The sequence below is a fragment of the Sturnus vulgaris genome, chromosome 1 (assembly GCF_052056855.1).
Source record: "Sturnus vulgaris isolate bStuVul1 chromosome 1, bStuVul1.hap1, whole genome shotgun sequence".
NCBI classification, from domain to species: Eukaryota; Metazoa; Chordata; class Aves; order Passeriformes; family Sturnidae; genus Sturnus; species Sturnus vulgaris.
In genome coordinates this window covers 35,017,952-35,037,771 of record NC_142243.1, presented here as the reverse complement: position 1 = coordinate 35,037,771, position 19,820 = coordinate 35,017,952, and the positions used below count along the sequence as shown (strand labels likewise).

General features: G+C 41.1%; 1 long non-coding RNA gene across 1 annotated transcript in view; it reads left to right on the top strand.

The window, feature by feature from the left end:
• LOC148225143 (uncharacterized) overlaps positions 1 to 19,820 on the top strand; it is a 113,444-nt gene that overhangs the window by 88,188 nt on the left and 5,436 nt on the right. The window lies entirely within an intron of this gene.

The following is a 19,820-nucleotide window of genomic DNA, read 5'->3' as shown; positions in this document are numbered from 1 at the left end:
CAGCAGAGCCATGTGCCAGCACTAGGAAAGCAGCATCAGCAATCCTCTTTCCAGTTTGTGGGGCAGCCCCAGACCTGTTGCTTTCTCTCTTCCCAGGACTGTGGGGCTCTTGGCAGGAGAGCTGACATACACCATGGGGGCAGAGGGAGCTAACCAGGCTCTCAGGTCAGCAAGCTCTGCTGCTCTGCCCTCTGCTAGGAGCTCAGGCACAGCTCAGGCATGTGCCACTGCTCGGTCGAGATTTGGGAATGCCGAGTTCCAGTTTCCCTCCTTAGCTGCTATGCCGCGGTCACACTTAGACATGAACTCGACACCTGAACATATCTGGCCAGCTTATTTCTTTTAGTTAGCTCTAGCAACACCCCATGAGTCACCTGAGCCTGCTGTGTTTGCTCTCGCACACATCTGTTCAAAAGCAAAGCCACATCACAGATGTATATCAGGTATTTTGTATATAAAAGGTACCCTGGAAGACACAGCCCAATGCCCTATCACCGACCTAGCAAGGAAAGCCAAGCAGCCTGAGTGAGTCATTCTTTGTCAGGAAGCAGATTTGCTTTCCACTCCAAGGTACTCATTGGTGAAAAAAGGGAAAGCTGCAACCTGTGCTTCTAGCTAGCCCTCTGGTAAAGTCTCTGAGCTGGTGGCACTTGAGTGGCTTTGCAAACAGTGTGGAGCACTTTCCATCAGTTCAGAAGCTCTCTCCTCCCCAGAGGAAGAAATGTGTTAATTAAGCTGGCAAAGCTGTGCAAGCTAGGCAGTCAGGCACTTACAAACTGCCTCTTCAGATCCTCCCAACAAAGGGATGTCTCGGCACTGTCGGGCCTCAGCCGGCTAACAAAGAACAAAATGCTCCTTTGCACTCAGGATGTGCTCAACTCCCAGCTTTGCTTGTTCAGTAAACAGGTTTCTAATATTTCTGCCTGAATTTGTCTCAGGAATATAAACAAGCGAGGGGCAGTTGCAAAGTCTGTAAATTCCCAGTGTAATTCCTGGGGTTTGTTTTGGTATCAACTCAGGCTTTTAACTAACAGCAACTCTCAACATTTTCAGATCTCAAGATCAGAAAACAGAAAGTGAAAACTAGAGAAACTTCTTCTAGTGAATGACCCCACATGACCTTCCACCTTACAATGATCAAAATTATCAGGTTTTTCTTTTAAAATCTTGTCTCGTCCTTCCCCTTTTGTTGCTATTCATGTGTAATCAACAGCTCTGTCGTTCAAGCTTTTAAATTAGAGACACCTTTGAAATTTCATCTTTGCTGTCTTAGCACATTCAAGAACTTCCTGGAAGTATTTAACGCTTGTAAATACAGCCTTAGAACACAGAAAATTAAAATACTCTAAGGTGATCAGGCGGAGATCCAGCTGGCTCAGCGTCTTGTTTCTGACTTTTGGCAGTAATGCAAACCATACAAAAAATGCTTCCCTGAAATACTTGCATAGGCACCAGCAATGTGCTGCAGAGGGATTTCCTGACTGACAGACAGTGCCTTTTCAAAGACTAGCTCTTGATGGCCGTTTTCTGCATTTCTTCAATTCCCTGTGTATTGAGTGAACAAATATTCGTGTCCTGTTGTTATGTGGTAGAGAATTTAGTCTTGTTTGTGGCATATGCCTGTGAAAGCATATTTTTAATTCACTTATATCTTTAAAGAGGACTCTTCCTTTAGCAGTTTATTAACACTGACAGGAGGATCAGAAGGGACTGCACTAGAGACCTGAATCCTTGGAAGGTGGTCTGACTCTGGTGTCACCTTCAAGCAGCAAATGATCAGGAGTTGGGTAAAAGTAAAAAGTATGTGAATGTGGGACTCGGGCTCAGGAAAGCAGTGGTATATGAAAACCTGCCAGCAGCCAGATGCCAAAAATTGTAAGGTAATAGTTGAAAGCTAGTCAAGAAGGAGAACTTGGGAGATAAAGATTGACAAGGGTGGGAAAAGCAGATAGGCACAATGTGACATCTTGGGACTCAGTATCCTGACAGCATGAGAGATGTGGCAATCTGCAGATTGAAGATCCTACATAAAACGAACTTGTGATAGTGGAACTCTGTTTTCTTGAAACTGTTGAACTGTTGATTCTCCAAAACATTGAAATATCAGAGGCCATTGCAGCTGAATAATACACTGCTGCTTGCAAGGAAGAGCTCTAGATAGTGGTATTGCAGCTGGTTTTCCCCCCAAAAAATATGTGGAGACGTAAGTGGCATTACAGAAGCAACAAGAGGAAATAGAGCAGAGAAGATGTGATGTTGTCTGTCTAGCCTGCAGATAGAGCAGCAGAAGTAATGGCAGGGAGTTTTAAGAGTAGAGACAAGAAAAAATAAAATGGCAGCAAACTGGCCTGGAAGCACTCACTGTTTAAAGTGTTTAAAGAACTGCCTTACATCAAGGACAAGGAAAGTCTTAGTTATAGTGATGTGGGTGACACCCAGTATCCTAGATGTCTGTGCTTGGACTACTATGTTTGGGGAGACAGTCCCAAAAATATGTGGAGGTGACAGGAGAACAGACTGGATGAAAATCCATCAGTACTGGATGAAAAGTTGTGAAACTGAGCAATAACCAATGTTAGATAAAGCCTTTGAGATGAGAAGGTACTTGAACACCATGGATCAGGAGTGACTGAGTAATAGGGAAGGGGATAAAGCAGCCAGAACCTGGACCCAGAGACGCCTCCATTCATATTTGAGAATCAGAGACACAGCATCAAAATAACCTGTACCAATGTTGGGAAAGATATTTAGTCCTAGGAGTAACAAAGTTAATTATGTAGTATCTCTTTAGAAGGTCAGCAGAATGTCCTCAGGCAAAAAACAAAGAGGCAGATATGAGGAGTCAGAATAAGTGCTTTGCTGTGGTTGCTATCACCCTACTTCCTTCCCAAGAGGAAGGAACAGCCCTTGAAGTATATGCCTTTTCCCAGAAATAAGCATTTTTCTGGAATTAGAGAATAAGAAAATGGGAGGAAACACAGTCCGGGTGAGAGGAGAAGTGTGGGGCCTCCAGGTGCAGGGAGAGAGATGAAGGAGGGAGCCCACCACAGTCTCAGCAGGAGGTAGGTTCCAGCTTCTGGCAACTGCCCTGTGTGGATGACTCCAGTAAAGCATAAGCTGACATGAGAGGCTGGCAAGGTAGCACCTGTGTGTGGTGAACAGTCAGAAGGTCAAGCATATTTGAGACTAACAAATTGCTAATAGAAGAACTTGTTGTACAAATTACAGAGATCTGTTTAGACAGGGGACAAAGAAATCAGGCTGAAACTGGCCTCATTTAGGGTACAGATGAAATCAGGACTTCTTGCTTCTTGGAGAAGCAATTGGATAAGCAGTTTTGCTAGTAGCTCTCCCAAAATGAGTTATCTCATACCTTCCTTGCTGTTGCCATCAAGTTGTGAAGCTGCTTTACCTCCATTTCAGTTCCTCACACTTTGTCTCTCAAATGTTTTACGTGCAGATTTGACTATGCTAGAAGCCCACAGTTCACATCAAGTGTAGTCTTGCTTGTTTTTATTGAAACTGATAACAATCTCATTCCAAAGAGTGGAAACATTATTTCTGACTAATCAGGTCACACAAAATAACTTGCATCCTACATTCATTATACAATGATTACTATTAAGCATTGCCCCACATGGAGAATATATTCAGCAAACTCACTCAATCCTTTTAATTGTGCCTATAAAAGTGTATAACGTCCTCATATAGTTGATGCATTGTCATGACCGTGGTGCTCTGAAGGAGAGAGATTCTATTCTTGCACATTGCTAATTGCTACAATATACCATAGATGTTGCCATTAGTAATAAATTCCTGAAACTACCTCTCTGGGATTTGGTCTTCTGTATGTTATACAGTGAAAAATCAACTGAATGGCACCATATATTTTTGGGGAAAGAGGCACACTAAATGAATCACATCTTACTTTTCTAATACAAAAAGGCTTGCAGAAAATACTGCTTAAGACTGCAATACTGTCTCAGTACTGTCACCCTCGCTTGCATCATGTATTTTTGCAGATAAACAGGACTCTGTTTAGCAGGGCGTCAACATTTTTGGACAGGCACTTCAAGGTTGAATCAAAAGGGCTCAGTCCTTCCAATGTTCCTAGATCACTTCCTCTATGCTCAGATTCTGTGATTGCTTTACCTCTTTGATGCACAAAAAAATTCCAATTCTTTAAAAACTTTCTGCCAGTCATGTTGTTTGTTCTCGTAACTCCAACTGATAAAGTAAATATTTTCCTGTATTTCTGCATAGAAAGAAAAAAATTATTAATTTCCTTCTTCATACTCAAAAAGGTAATTAGCTGCACTCTGCCAGACATGCACACCAGTTGTAGGGAAAGAGAAAAGTACAGTCAGAAGTAACTGACATACAAAGCAACAGCTTTATCTTTGTGGAGGTGAGTACAACAGCAGTTGTACTCACAGTACAACTCACAGTTTTAAAACTCCCCATTTTATTGTTGACCCTTCAAAGCAGCTTGCACTGAATAACTTTGTTTTGGTTGTTCACTGAGTGGACTCATATTGACCTGCTGGGAATGCAGTTTATTCCTGAGAAGACACCATGAAGCTAGTCATGTAAAAGAGTTTTGTGACTGGAATAGTCTTGTAAGGCTTGTCAGGAACGTGATTTCTTACCTGGCTGTAGTGGAAATAAGCTGCATGTAAACACTATTTTTTAAATTTTTTTTTAATGTTAAAGGGCAATTTTATAAAAGGGCATGCAGTCAGTTTTTATGGATAATATTTTATATGCTCCCTTTTCCTCACTTGATTTTCCTGTAAGTATACACATGCACAAAACCAAAAGAGGAAAACATGACAAGTTGATTTAACAACAGATTTATCTCTTGTTGGCTTCTTGTAATCATGTGAAAGTCATCTTAATGAGAAAGCACATACATCCACACATACCTTGCATTTTGCGTATTCACATGTTGTAGTCTTCATGCTTTCTCCCCTCTCCTCATATTGCTTTCCTCAGCATTTGCACCCCAATGAAGACATTCAAGACACTGTCTGCTGGACTATCTCAGAGCTCAGAGGCCCTTTCTGGGGGTCCAAGCCTACCTTCAGCAGTACCATGCACTGACAGCACTACCCCCAGCCTCTCCTGGAGCTCTCACCACCACAGCACCTGCCAGATCTACGTGTGTTTGTATCTTTGCTGCCAAAACCCTTCCAAGCATGGGTCACTTCCATTCCTGACTCACAGTTAGGGTTTGCTGATCAGGAGTTATTAATGGACAGTGTGTTAGCCCTGAAGGCTGCTGGATACACACCCAGGGTGAAACCCCACTAGGTTGCCAAGCAGTCAACTTCACCCAGAGGAAGATATTGAGAGGATACAGTAAGAGGATAATTGCACTTTGCTTTTCCTCCCCAAAGAAGTCCTCTAGTTCTCTTATATTGCAGAGAAGTGGCATAAAGTAGAACAGATGGGCTTGGTAAAAAGCCTGGGATAATGCTTAAAAATGCCAGTGGAGACGTAGGGGAAAGCACTGTGCCTTTCACTGTCTTAAGGGATTTCTACACAACAGATCTGTTGAGTAAAAGGCAGAGAACTACCTGCAAGTTTTTTGTAATTATTCCCATTCAAGGAGACAAGAGAGATGCAAGATTTACAGGAGTACCTGAGTGTGCATTCCAATTTGCTGAGTTTTATTGCTGCTGCTGTGCTAAGCATCCAATTCACCACCAAAAAGGGGCATTTTTTTTATGAGGGTCATAAGCCTTAAACCACACTTAAGCATGAAAGCAAACAGATTAATAAGATGCAGTCCCAGAAGATTTTTCCCAGTGCCTGAAACTAAGGATATAATAAAGTAAAACTGGGATTAGAATACAAGTGCTGTTTCTTTAGTCATGAAGTCCTACCGTGCTGGCCCTGCTTAGTTTGCCTCTATGCACCAATGTTAAATATCAGCAAGATATTTCAATGCAAGGTAGGAACAAAATATGAATGTGGCATCCTTGTACAAACAAAAAGTTGTAGGCAGTGTCTGTACTACACAGTTTGAAATAGAGGTAGATCAGGTATAAATGGGATGAAGAAAGAGGTATAAAGCATAAGCAATGAGGTTCACTGGAATTATGGCAAAAATTAGGATATTTGCTTCGCAGGTGTTCTTCCCATCTTTTCTGAATTAGAAGGAAATCAGATAAACAGAAAGCAAAATGTGAAATGAGGATGACTAAATAGGAAAGGTAAAAAAAAGGAAAAGAACAGATTGATGAATGAGTGCTAAAGAGGTAAAGCAATCATTACAGAACAGCACACAGCAGAGAGAGAGAGTGATACAAAAGTAAAACATTTTCCAAGAATCCATAAAACTTTGATTTTTCTCCTCCGCTGGAGTCTCAGGCTGGCTTCTTCTGGCAGTTTTCCTGTAGCAGTGGTGAAGGAAGAAGACCACCACCCAGGTCTTCTTGCCCTGAAAGTTATGTTTGTGTGTACTGAGGAAAGACAGATGGTAGATTGAGATTCCTCAGTTGTGGATGAGGGTATATAGACCTATAAAGCATAGAAAAGTTTGAATCAGTTTACTCTGCAAACTTGTTTATAGAAAACATCAAAGTTAAAAATAAATACTACTTCATACATCAAAGCACAGTGATAACACTATGGCTTTTAAATTAAAATAACACAAACCATTGGATATTACTCAATTGACTAAAATTTCTGTTGGAAAGTAGGTAATGGACCTTTGAGGAGGTTGATACCCTGACACAGAGGCTGGGAGAACAGGCAGCCAGGAAAGCTGTCGAGCTCTGTGAGCTCCTTTGCCTCAGGATACCCATGACTTTGAGCCCAAGGTACCCTGTTGAGCCAAAGAAAAAACTTGATCAGTTATTAGAGAAGGAGACCAAAAAGGAACCCAGCTGGCAACCCATCATGTTCTGCCTCTTTGTCCATTTTAATTTTTGCTTCCTGCAAAAATTCTGTTCTTATTTTTTGTGTGCCTCTTAAGGAAAATGTTTAGCCTTGCTGTCCAAGATTATATCTTTTTCCAAAAGAGCTGTGAACCCATGAGAAGAAATGATTTAAAAAAACAAAAAAAACAACACCAAAACTTTGCTTCAGTGGGATTAGTATCTATTATGCAATGGCTGATCTGACTGCTATGTCTTTGCTTTTCTTCATCCTTTCTCTGCAGATATTTGAAAATCAGAAATACTGTCTTTGAAATACTTTAAATCTCTGGTACTAGATTAGGAAGGCTGTGCAGCCTTCTTTAGACAGGTTACGCTATGCAATGTTGATGTGGCTCAGAAGTCATCAGCTCAAAGAAAAGATCCCTTTGCTACCTGCATTTTCCTTTTCTTTGCCTCTCTTCTCCTTGTCAAAACAAAATACCAAAACTCTGAGTATTAAGAGTCACTCCACACTCCCAAAATAAATATTTTACCATCTCCATCACTATCTAAAAACTATTGCACAGCCATTGCTAAGCAGAAAAAAATCCCATAAGGTGGTAAGAAAAAAAGCGGAATTGTTTAAGTGAAAGCTCAGCTCATAGTTCTTACTCAATTCCTGACTCGACTTTGACTCCTGTATCTTCCTCAAAGATTCAAGGAATTAGTAGTGATGGTTGTTGATGACACGAGGAAGCAGCTCTCTCCAGCCTGACTGGAGAGCATCATACACAAGTCTGCTGTCAAGCAGCCATCTGGACTGCACTCCCACCCTGACACCTGAGAAACACCCCAAAATCCAGATTCTATGCATTATATCTCCATGTCTGGCAAGTCTGCCCACAAGAGAGGGAAGCCTACAATGTTTCAGGCATTCACAACCATCCTTTTGTTGGACTGGGGCCCAATGCCAGGATTTGTGCTATCTTCTGCTGGCATGGACCAACATTTGAATCCAACCCTTGATATTTAATTAAGAACAGTATTTGGAGCATCTGTTTGCAAAAGCAGTCAGAGTGTATTCAGATAATGAGCACTTTGCAGCATGTTGTGAGGCCATGCATTTTATTATTTAGAGCTTTCTTGGAAATAAATTCCCTGTACATATACACAGGATGAATTAGAGTCTAAGTGTTCTTTCTTCTTCTGACCCCCAACACAATAATGACTGTATGGAAATGGACACTGCAGAATCACACAGGGAAAATGTCTTGTGAGCCATCTGATAAACCTAAAATTAGAGCACTAGTTTGCCTAAAGAATTGGCTCAGGAAGTCAAATCACTTAAGCTGAACAGAAAAGCATAGAAGGAAGGATGCCAGAGCAGTAAGAAACAAAAAGCATAGCTTGAATTATCTCTCCTTATTCATTATTATAGCTTTGATTTGGTGGGTTTTTTTCTGAGAACTGGGTGATTCTTCAAACTACAAGAACATAATTACTGATCTACCCAGTGAATATAATGTTTTACACTATGAAAGTTCTACAAAAATGAAATGAGAGTTGTTTCCAACTACAAGACATTAAACTCACACACTGTAGAATAATAGAAATGGTCTCGGCTAGATTTTGTTTCTGATTATAGCTTTTGCTGAGCAACAGAACCTGATGGACTGTGATTAACCCAAGAATCAAAAAATGCTGGTTAGTAGATGAATGAACTCTGCTTACTCCCATAAACAGCTATTAGTGATTGCACTTAGACATCTAACTTTGATTCTTACACTCTTTCTTTGGGAAATTGTGATAGGGACCTTTTTCTTGTTCTACTATGCATAATAGAAACGAGGAGCTAGTGAATAATGTAAAAAAATTTGAGAGATGAGATGTAAAGACATTAAATGCTTTCAGAACTTTCAAGAGGAGGGTGTGATGATAAACAAGAGAGGCTATAACATTTTGTTAATGATAAACGACAACCCATGATGGGAGTTTAATGGACTTCATCATGCATTTTATCAGATGTTTTTATGTTCCAGGCTGGTCTCTTCCACAGGGCTGGCAAGCTCTTTCAACATGCTGAGGGAAGTCCAATCTGCAAAGACCAACCACTGACAAAAAATGAATGTTGATGAGGTGTAGAAATAAAAAAATGCAGGAAGACAGGATATAGTGACTCCAGGTGCCTGGGGAGGTAGGAGGAGGGAGGGGCAGCCATTATCCAAATTCAATTCATTACAAGAGACAGAATGGAAGCAGAGGGCTAGACCTCTTAGAAAGGACAACCTAGGAAGGTATCTGCAGGCAGGAGAGTATGGGGCTGGCAAGTTTCTGGGAGCATTGAGAAGGATTCTTTGTGCTCTGATGTGTGAGCACCACCCGAGTGTCTGTTCTCTGCAAGGATTGCATGCAGTGGACAGCAAGGGGCTGCTCAGGTGGCTGCATTGCATCCTCAGCCTCCTCTGGGAGCAGGGGGAAGGCTGATAAACTATGGCAGTAGCCTTTCTTTCTGTCAATAAATTACAGGCTGGAATGTGGCATTTAAAGTGCTCTGTAGGAAGGAAGATGAGAGATACTTATTTTCAATTATATGGAAATGCACACAGCAGTTTTGATACTTAAACTGGCATACATTCATGGAGGTGGAGGCATAAGAAATTGAACTCCCATTAAGAGTGGCAGAGTACTTCAAGGAAAATACATGAAGATGAGAATTCAGATAAAGTAGCTTGTTCTTGGAGTTCAGGGATCAGCAACATCAGCTCTTCATCGGCCCAGATTTCATCTGAGGTTCTTGTTTTCCTGTAGCTGACAGACCAAAGAAAGCACTAGATCAGTATGCTCACATGCAGCCATTCCCTTTTGCATGCCACTGGTCTGTATTAATGGTTTAATGCAGGGGAAACATTCCCTTGCACATAAGAAACTATTTTCCCCACTAACATAGGTATCTGGAAATAAAACTTCTTACTCCTATCTCCTCTGCATAGCTTGAAAGATGTAGTTACTGTCAAAGTTAAACTGCTTCTTCTTTAAGCAAATCATCATCTGTGCTAAAAATTAGCTTCATTATGATGCAATGTCAGTATTAGACCTTGTTATTACTATTAAAGTTATTTGCTTACCATTTGTACTTTACTTACATGGACAATTAAACTATATCTGGTACTTAATTTGTTTCCAATAGGTTTAATTTCATGATGTGACTAGCATAACAGCAAGTTATTTAAGGGTACACATTATGAAATTACAGAAGGAAGTTCATACATTATTTAAAGATTTGTGAAAAATAGCTCTATTAATGTGATTTTTTTAAATTTTTTTTTTTTTTTTTTTTTTTGCGTAAGCAAGCCTCTCAGTGACTGTTTAGGCTACAAAAATGAAACTACTGCTGGGAATCTAGCCTCTAACCTTTGAAACATTGAAATGAAACAGATGGTTCTTAATAATAGGGTTCTTGATAACTCCCAAATTTCTTGAGCTGGACCACACCACTGTTTTATAACTAAGAAAAAAATGATGATAATAAAATGATGGATGCAGTGTTCCACTCCTCAGAAAACTTCTATTCCCACGTGCTCATGTGTCCCACCAATAATGTGGTTTTGATAGGGGAATTGCTGCTGCTGCACAATGTAACTATGGAAAAGCTTTCCAATATGATGAATCTCAGAATCACAGCAGTGAGGGTTGGAAAGGAGTCTGAGAGCTCATCTAGTTCATCCTTTTGCCTTGTGGCATAGCCAGCCAGACCTTTTCCACATCCAGCAGATGTCATTAAGGCCACTTTCTGGTGATAGGTACACAGCCCCCCCAGGCCTCCTCCTCCTCCTGTCTCCAACCAGCCTTTACAGTTAAACTCTATTTCTCCTAACATGTAACCTAAGTCTTCCTTGTTGCATTTGAAGCCCTTTAGGTCTCATCCTCTCCACAGGGAATATTCTGATAAATAGTACTTCATTCCACTTCTCCAACCACTTATACATTTCAAGAGGCATCACATTCCCCTTCTAATTCTTCTCTTTACCTGACAAGATAATTCCAATTCTTTTAACCTGTGCTTGTAAAGCACAGTGTCTGATAACAGAGAGTTATATGTTGCTCTCACCCACCAGATCCATCCTCTCCTCAGCCTGTTCTTCCACCACTCAAGAGTAAGTTTGACTTTTCTATTAAATTCGTGAGATATTTTAATTAGAAATGGTGCATGTTAATGAGTTGATGGCAATTCTTGTAATATGTAAACATGTAAATAATTAAATAGAAGTGATTATATGCAAAACACCTCTATTTTTGCTTGACTTTGTAGTGGAACGTACCCCTTGCTGTCCAGTTTTTACCATTTGCACAGCAATAATATGTTGTTACTTCAGTACTTGAATTCTTGGTGCTTCTGATGACTGTAAATTTTTGTTTTCTCTCCTTTCATCAGGGCAGATAGTGCCATCATCCTCTAAGGGTAATATCCCAGTGAAGATCTGCTGAAATAGATCTGAAGACTCAAAATCTATTCAAATTTTTAATTCTTCTAATATAAAAAAAAAACTTATTCACAAAAACTGAGATGAGAAATAAGATATTTAGGGTAAACTAGCCTGTTATATACTTGCTTAAAAGAGGTTTCCCATGTGTATTCTCACAGAATCAATCATAGAATCCCTTAGGCTGGTTTTTCTGTATTGCATTCTACTGCAACTGTTTAGTGTAAGAGAAAAGCACACAATTTTTTCAGTAGATGTCCAAAAATAAAATGCATTTGGGTTCTTATGTTAAAAGATTCTGAATCTTCCTGCGACTTCTTAGAAATGTTAAAGAATCTGGACCCTAGTGGGATATTTCCAAGTGCTGAGCTGCCTAATTTCATGAGAATCAAGATGAGCTTCGTAGCAAAATACTTAGGAATTTTGGAAAGTCTCTTTAGCACCTGTCAGTGGTCAAGGCAGATGTCCAATGCCATTCTTTGAGAAATTAGACTGTTTTGGTTCAGCTCAGTGAGATGAAAGGGAAAAGGACCAAAATAATTTTCTTAATAATTTCTTATGCCTTGAAGGAGCATTTGGCCCAGTACTGCTTTTTTTCCCCCTGAAATCAGCAATACACTATACCACTAATTCCAGAGAATTACTAAAAAATTCATAACCTAGAAACATAAAAATGTAAACAGTAAAGCTTGATGCTGCACTATGCATGAAAATAACTGATGCCAATTCTAAATGTATACTGCTAATCAACATAACTAGATTTGTAGACTCTAAAATGACATCTTTATCTTTCATCCAACATGGGAAAATGAAACTACAAGAGGCAAAAACATCTCACAGCAGAAAACAAGCTCAGTGTTGAAATCGGTCAGTAGTGCTTTCAACAGTCACTTGCTTAATTGTTTCTTGCTTTCCTTGCATTGCTGCCAAGAACAAAGGTCATATTTAATGACTGCCTAAATCATTTGCAATATTTTTTAGCCTTGCCCTAGAGGTGGCTGATGTGGATCCTTTTGTACTTGGTAGGAAAGTCTCACATGGATTACTCTGTTAAAGAAACATTATCCTTCTAAACTGATTTAAATCACTTCACATCCTCCATAATACACACTTTTTCTTTTCTGTTTCATGTCAAATACTGTAGTGACAGCTCAAACAAGGCAATACTGTTTGTTTCAAGATTATAGAGCACTCAGGACATCCACATCACCTTTGAAGTAAGTTTTTGAAGCCATAATCCTCTGCCAAACAAAAAGAATATATGTCATCAAAGCATCATTGTAATGGCATGACCTTAACCAGGAATCAGAGACAACAGCAAAAACTGAGGACCTAAGTCTTCTCTATCTTGTCCCTCAAGTAGAAAATGTCATGGCTCTATTACTTAGAAGTAGTGGTTTACCATCTCTGGTCTAGAAAGTGAAATCCAATACAATCTCTTTTTTTTTTTTAATGACAGGACACTCCTGGTATTTACACACCCTTCTCTTCTTGCTTTATTATGGGCCAGTAGTTGGGCAGGTAACAAAAGGAAAGTATGTTGTAACAAAGCACTTCATGGTGAGGTAGAAACAGAAGCAAAAATAGAAGAAAATGGAATATTAATTTCATAATATCAAGGACAGTCTGAGACAGACTATTAGGTTCTCCCATCAGTCTCAAAACTAGGGCACATATGCCATGTTGCAGAGGGTTGGCAGTGGAAAGCATTGAGGCTCAAGATTATGAATTTCATTACATCTGAGGGACCTAGGTCCTATTACAAAAGTGACCCTGTACTTGCTGTATTTTCAAAAATATCTCAGTAGGACAGAGGGTGATCACAGAGGTGCTGCCTACCACCAGCATAACACGGATACTAAATCAGTTCAGAGTTTCCTTCTGTTCTCTTCTCCCATCAATAAAGGTGCTCCTGCCCCAGAGAATAAATAGGAATCCCACATTTTTTAATGTTTCTTTGAAAACTGATCATTGAAAACACAGATTAATTACTTCAATCTGTCTTGATGATTAAAATACTGTATTTGATGTTTGGTGCATGATGGTTACTTTTCAACACTGCTGGAGACTGCCCTTGCATAAGTCCATAGCATAAGAGCACCATAGAATCACAGAATCATAGAATTTACTGTGTTGGAAGAGACCCATCAGGATCATTGAGTCCAATTCCTGGCCCTGCACAGGACATCCCCCAGAATCACACTATGTGCATGAGAGTGCTGTCCAAATGCTTCTTGAACTCTGTCCGGCTTGGTGCTGTGACATTTCCCTGGGGAGCTGTCCCAGTGCCCAACCACCCTCTGGGTGAAAAACTTTTACCTGATAACCAACCTAAACCTCCCCTGACTCTGCTTCATGCTATTTCCTCAAATGCCATCACTGGTCACGACAGTGAAGAGATTAATGTCTGCCCCTCCTCTTATCATTGTGAGGATGTTGAAGGCCACAATGAGGTCTCCCCTCAGTCTTCTCTTCTCCAGGCCAAACAGACCAAGTGACCTCATAAGACCTCCCCACTCACTAATCCAAAAGGGTCTCTTCCAAATCTGTGTATTCCACAATTGTATGATTCACCAACCTCGCGACCCTCCTTTGGATGTTCTCTAATAGTCTTTTATGTTGTTGCACCCCAAACTGCCCCCAGCACTGGAGGTGAGGCTGCCCCAGCTCAGAGCAGAGCAGGACAATCCCCTCCCTTGCCTGGCTGTGATGCTGTGCCTGATGCTCCCCAGGACAGGGTTGGCCCTCCTGGCTGCCTGGGCACTGCTGATTCTCATTCAACTTGCCATCAACCAGGACCCCCTGAGCTCTCCATAGTGCTGCTCTCTGGCTTCTTGTTCCCTGGTCTATGCACACAACCAGAATTGTCCTGTCCCAGGTGCCAAATCCAGCACTTTCCCTTGTTGAACTTCATTTGACTGGTGATTTCCCACATCCCTAATTTGTCAAGGTCTCTCTGCAGAGCCTCTGACTCCAAGGGAGTCAACAGCTTCTCCCAATTTAGTGTCATCAGCAAACTTTGGGTCCTGTGTCCAAGTCATTAATGAAGACGTGGAAGAGAAGTGGGGAGAGGATAGTCCTGGTTTAGGGCAAATTTAGGAGGAAACTCCCAAAGGGGTCCCTCTAGAAAGCAGTTCAAGCCCTTCCCCCAACTGGTTCAGGAAAAGATTTCCTGGGAGAAAAGTGGAAAAGATCTCTTTATTTAACAAGCAATGTATTCGCAAGCATAAAAAAGGATACTATTAAACAATAAAACTTTTTGCTGTTCTGAAGAGATGGCAAATTCAGAAAGTCCTTGGTGGGACGTAGCTCGTGGGGTGCAGCTCAGCTCGCTCAGCTTCTTATCAGTCCCTCCTGCTCTGGAAAATGCCATGTCCCGGCCCTGCTGGGCCACAGATGTGAGCTCCTGGTGTTCTTCTGGGTTTTCAGTCCAGAGCACGTTTGAAGAGTCGCAAGAAAAAGAAAAGCCACAGTCCAGGAACTTCTCTGCCTCAGTTAGCTAAAAACACTAACTAGAAGCAAAGGAGAGCTTTCTCCCACTGTCCATGCTGCAGACAACACGCACTGAGAGAGTGAGGAATGTGGGGGAGCGAGTGCAGCTTTTGAAAACAAACTGTGCACTTCTTCTCCCCCCTTCGCTCTCAGAGCCAGTCTGAAAGGTGCAGAACTTCATATCCAGCATAAACAGAACAGACGACTGGGGATACAAGCATACCCTAGGACAAGGATGGAGCCCTGGGGAACCCCCCTAGGGACAGGACACCAGTCTGATGTCACTTCACTGCCTAAAATTCTTCATGCCTGACCCATGAGCCAATTGCTCACCCATTGCATAACATCATTATCAAGCTGTGTGCTGGACATTTCGTCCAGAAGGATACTGTAAGAGACAGTTTCATAAAGCTTTGCTGAAATCCAAAAAGATTACATCTACTACTGGCTTATGAGGTAATCCAAGTGGAAAGGCGCCTCTGGAGGGCTCCTGTCCTCAGGGCTCTAAACAGTCAGACTCCTTAAAACCTCCAAGGACACAGACTGTACAAGCTCTCAATGGTCTCAGTGTTTTCCCATGCTCAGTTTGCCTCATGATGTTTCTTTATATCCAGCCAGAGCATCTCTTCTTTCAAGCTACACCTGTTTCCTCACATGCCTTTGCCAGGCATCACCATGAAAACTGTGGTTCAGTTTCCTCAAAAACCTCCTTATATAGGCACTGGAATTAAACAATGTGCAAAAACAGAAGTAAATCCTAAATAGGCTACGATTTGTCGACAGTAACATCAGACCTTCGTATGGGTGTCTCCCATTTCCTCTCCTTCTCAATCCTGACTGAGCATTAGCTCCCCATCTTTCCCCAGCATGCTGATCCAGCAAGGTGTGACAAACATGGGCTCAGCTGCAAGGACACCTGTGTAGAGCACCACTGACTTAAGACAAACTTTCGCATGCATAAACAGATTCTCAGAAACATGAATGGCTACAATGTCACATCTTCATACTCATCTTTGGTATCTTTCTTGGTTTGGAGCTAGGATTAACCATCCATTATCTCTCAGTCACAAAAGCTGGAAACCAAGCTTGATTTTATGTTTTAAATGCAAACTGATATTCTGAAATCATTCCTTGGCCTGGGAGTATGTGCTGGTAACACATTATCCAACGTGAGAACTGGTAACACTGCATCTATACCTAGGCATGTGCTTTCAGACCTTGCCAGACAGAAGGAAGAGAGAACAGCTAAGCCTTGCATATGCTCCCTGTTTCCTCAACACAACCGTAAACCAGAAAATTGTTACACTAACCTTAACTTGCATATCGAGACATTCCATTGAAATGATACACTGCAGGCCTGTGATTAGCTATCAACAGATTGTCACTTAAATGTCATCCTTCACGAGTTATTTAAGATGAAATAAATTTAGCTAAGAATCAAGCCACACTGGGGGAAGTTCAGCTTGTACAAATTTGCTGTCCTATTAGCTTTGAGCCACACTCATTTTTAGTAGTGTGTAATGACATGGGTAAAACTTACCTGTATTTTGTATGATGGACACACACCAAATGTTAATAATGATTTAATTAGTCATTTGTACCAACAGGAAAAAAAACCCCACTCTTACTCTTATGAAGCCCAAACTGGCAGACTGCCTTTATTCCCAAGGATATTATTCCCAAGGGAACAGGCACACTACCAGATCATGGGAATTAGGAAGAAAGTGCTTTCCTGACTACATTCCACTTTTGTTCATTATTAATGCATTTTTCATCCTCAAAAAGCATGACAAGAGGTCCAAGTGCAAGAGGAAGGCATGGAGGAGAGAGAGAGAGAGAGAGAGAGAAAGAGAGAGAGTGTGTCAGTGTATGAACTTGAATTTACTAGCACTAGCCTGGCACTTCCTACCACACATCTATAAACTGTATTGGTAATAAATAGCATGAATCCTCAATTCAGAATTTGAAGTCTTGCTTATAGGGGGCTCTTCTGCAGCTTGTTACACTGTTTCCAGCAATGTCCGGTCTGCCAAGGAATGGCTTGCCCATGTCACATCTTTTCTCCTGAGTACTGCCAAATTCCAGGTCCTTCTCACCCACGGCAGAACACATTTCTATTTCAAGGGGCATTATTATTTCAGAACAAAACCCAAAATTGTGGTTAACACCTGGTGGCAGCAGTGAGTAGCAAGGAAGGAATTATGAAATTGATACTCAAACTTCAATGAGCATAAGATATGGGCAAATTCCATAGAACTGTTGAGTTTTCCACGTGCCTATGTGTATATTTCTGCATTCTTTGCACGTGTCTTTGCAAGTCCAGGTAGGAATATGAGTGTTTTCTGAGGGCATTTTATCCCACTGTGTGTATCTGAACACTTCTAATGAGCAGTTCAGACCATAGACAGGAACTAGATGATCCTCACAAACACAGGAGCAATGTAACAATTCTTAGCTGTTGCTGCTTAGCCTGCTCCCCAAGCCTAGGTTGCAATAACTGCTCCTATAGTATCTAATGCCAGCTCAGGGCTAAGGATAGGATGCTGAAGCCAACAGTGAAATGCAGAGAGAGGGGTGTGCCTTGTTATGTTGGGGTTGTCATGTTTTTGCTCCTCTTCTCCTAGAGTACTGAGAAGAAGGCAAACTTAATTAAGTTAAAATAGGCCTAAGAAATAAATAATAATATGGAACCAGTTAAACAAATAACAACTATGTTTAATATTTTCATAATTTTCCTTGGAGAAAAAGAAATATTAGTTATCTGAACGTTGTCAACACTATGTCAGTGTCAGGAGACTTAATTTTGGAAATGACTTTGTTTTTTGCTGTTACATCTGAGCAGCCTAAAGATCAAGTATCATAGCACATCTCTGGGCTCTGACTCAAGAAAAGGCACCGTAAGTGTCAGGAAACATGAGATTAGTATTTCTACCTCATGTTGGGACCTCTGAAGCTACATTTTCAAATGACAGGCTGCAAATGGTTTAGGAACTGTTTTGTGAACTCATCTGCAGCCTGTGGAGCAGGGGCGGAGTAGGTGACTCCTGTGAGCTGAAGGAGCTCCCCACCATAGGCTGCCTTTGCTCTTCAACCAGTGCCCTGAGAAGTTAGGGAGGAACATTAACATGGATTTGCAGGCACGCCAAGGAATGAAGTCTGTTCCCAGAAAAGCTGCCAGCCATTAACTACAACAGTAATTCCAAGCATCCTTCACCTATCATGGAATTCCTGTCATTAGCGAGATGTCCCTTTGAAGGCAGATGAGAGGATGGGAAAACACGACAGCATATTATTGTTTTATAAACAATAAACCAAGCAAAAAGTTAACATTTGTAGGCTTTTATAAAAATATTATGGACTGCAATTGTCATAGTCTACAAAGCGCTGTTGAAACACAGCAGCGCTGGAACCATAATGGCGTGATAGGATTTAATGTGGAAAAAAACAGTAAGGCAGGACTTTCCACTGATGCAAGAAGTAATAGCCCAATAATGTAGCCTGGTCAGCCTTGTGTTGCCATTTTTTTTATCCTGACTAATCATGTGTGAAAGCTATTACTCCTGATGAATCCATATTCCTGTCTGTGTTTTCTCATGATCTGTATTAACTACTCTCGCCACACCCTAAAGTGTCCTAAGTGGAATTTTATAGTAGCCTTAATGCTGTTGTTCACACAGGCTGATTGGTACCTTGGCCTGTGCCATATTGCAGAGATGATTATAACATTGCCAGGCTGTAAAGACAAAGGGGAGGGGATGTAGACATTTTAACATAAAGACTTTGAACCCCCCACACTTGTTGCCTGAGAAGAGTTATCCTTGCCACAGTAGGGCTGTGTGAGAGAACACAAGAGAGGAAAGGAGAAATCACACGTGACTGGTCCTGCCTGAGCCCAAAGAAATGCCCTGCCAAGGCATCAGTGAGTATTTCTAAGAGAGATCCTATCAGCCCAAAAGAGGAAATGGAGAAAGGATGTTAAGGATCTGTCCTGGATTTTCTCAGGGGCACCTTGAAATTTTGCTAGCCTGCTATGTTTCCCAGTGCCTGCTCCTCAGGATGGAGCATTGCCTTGGAGGGAAACAGGGAGCAAGAAAGAAGGGCGATATAAATATTATTTGCATTAGCCTTGCATCTTCTGGAGATGCAAATATAGGCCAAGTAGAAAAGGGAACAAAAAAAACAATCCCAGATTTTCTATAGTTACCTGTTGCTTTCTTTGTGTTTTTGGCAGGATTGGGTTTGGGGAACATGAGGCATCACCTCCACCGTACAGCAAATTTCAGTATTCTGTGTGGTCACATGCTACAAAAATATAGTTGCTGAGTGTGACAGTAGTTTTACAGCACTGTTTGAGGATGGCAAGAACCACGGGCCCATTGCAGTTTCATTAGCATAATTGGCATCAGCACTTATATGGATCCAGCATTACTGAAGCAGTTTCAAAGGGACTGATTATGTGCTGTACTCCTTGGAGCAGTATTTCAGCCAGAGATCCCACTGGGATGGAGCAGACATGAAAAAGAACCCTAAATTTTATAGTGCTGTGTCAGTATTACTACACAAGAAAAGTGCAGTAACTAAAAGAAATTTGTCACACATAGGCAATTACCAGCTTAATGGATTTACATTGTTCTTTTAGATTTATCTTGACCACTTCTCTGTTATAGCTTCCCTTGATCATCTAATAGGTTTGCTCTTCCCATAGACACTGAACTTCAGTGTCTTCTGTTACTTGCATGCAGAATGTAGTCACTGACTTTGTGATCTAGAAAATAAGGTGTAGTAGCATTCTAACAGCATTAAACTATGTGTTTCTGCTAGCATCAGATTGTGCTCAGAGTTTCTTCTTTTCCTTTTTGAAACAAATGCCCAAATGTAACTGCATGACCAGCAGGACAAAATCAGCAGGGAGGGTACAGCATCATGCACTTGCTTGTCCCCAAGTCTGAGGATACAGACTAGAACAGCCAAAAAAATTCTG